Source organism: Aplysia californica, unplaced genomic scaffold, assembly GCF_000002075.1.
Source record: "Aplysia californica isolate F4 #8 unplaced genomic scaffold, AplCal3.0 scaffold00033, whole genome shotgun sequence".
Taxonomy (NCBI): Eukaryota; Metazoa; Mollusca; class Gastropoda; order Aplysiida; family Aplysiidae; genus Aplysia; species Aplysia californica.
In genome coordinates, this window is record NW_004797303.1 from 1977697 (window position 1) to 1979000 (window position 1304).

The 1304-nt window shown below is 37.3% G+C and overlaps 1 protein-coding gene across 1 annotated transcript in view; it reads right to left on the minus strand.

The window, feature by feature from the left end:
* The window catches only part of LOC100533366 (pedal peptide-1 precursor), a 75927-nt gene that overhangs the window by 30960 nt on the left and 43663 nt on the right, over positions 1-1304 (minus strand).

The window sequence follows — 1304 nt, forward strand, 5'->3', positions numbered from 1 at the left end:
ACACCAAGAGAGAGAAAAAGTGAGAGATAGAAAGAGAGCCAGAGAGAAAAGGGAGAGAGAGAGAACAGGGAGAGAGAGAGAGAGAGAGAGAGAGAGAAACAGAGAGAGAGAGAGAGAGAGAGAGAGAGAGAGAGAGAGAGAGAGAGAGAGAGAGAGAGAGACGGAAGAAGCGAGAGGGATAGCTCGAATACATGGGTCAAAATTATCCCAAAAATCCTATTAAAGTTCAGATTAGAGCAATTAAGCTAACACCAAATCGAAAACTGGATGAAAAGAACTGTCTACGTCATAGACATCGGTCTCCAATGTATGTCTTCGTCCTCCATTGATTCTCGAAGCATTCGCCGTAACTAAGGTACTACTTTCAGTACTTGGAATGATTGCACGGGATCATTGGATTCTTTCGCGCCGTCGAATGAACAAGGGGCCTAATCCGCTACCATTTCACGTCGAGACGTGTTGCGCAAACTGAAAAGAAGACGACTTAAATTTTTAAGGAAACTTGTTGGATTTTTAACCCCCAACCATTTCTATCTTTTTTGTAGTTTTTTTTAATCTTCATTTTTAAAGGGAAGAAGGCGATCTTCGGCTTTCTTTGAGTAGAATCTTTGTTTGTGGAATTTTCTTGATTTGGAAAATGTTTAACTTCAAATTGTGAGAGCCAGCCTCTCCTTTACACCGTCTCTGTCAAAATTAACTTGTTGCATTGCTTGTTCATTTTTGAGTAAGGGCCATAGAGTAGTTGATCTACATTATTGTATCTAAAATCGCAAAGTGGTACAAAAAAAGAAGAAAAACACAAAATTAAAAAACCCCAGAAAGAAAGCTAAAACGTTTGGGAGTTTTTTCAGTTACCTTGTTGAAATCGAAACAAAAGCTACTGTTTAGAGAGATTTCCATCGTTTTCTGTGAGCATAATACTTTGTTTCTCACAAAATCTCATTTGCCATATTCCCTTTTCTCTTATAAGATTGTTTCATTGTCTCTTAATTTTTGTGTTGTCTGAATCGAATACTACACATAGTATAAGATATGAATTGGTAAGTCATGCTCTTGCAATTGATGTCGATGGTAACCATTAAGAAGCATGAAGTCACAACGCCCTGTTTTCGGAAAATGGGAGCATGCTGTTCGTTGATTAGTTTCGGGGATAATGATTACAACTATAGAATATGCGTGTATGAAAGTATGTGATTATAAGAAGGTCCATGTAAAAGTTCTGTACTACTCTATCTCTCTCTATCTCTCTATCTATTTATCTCTATCTATCTATCTATCTATCTATCTATCTATCTATCTATCTG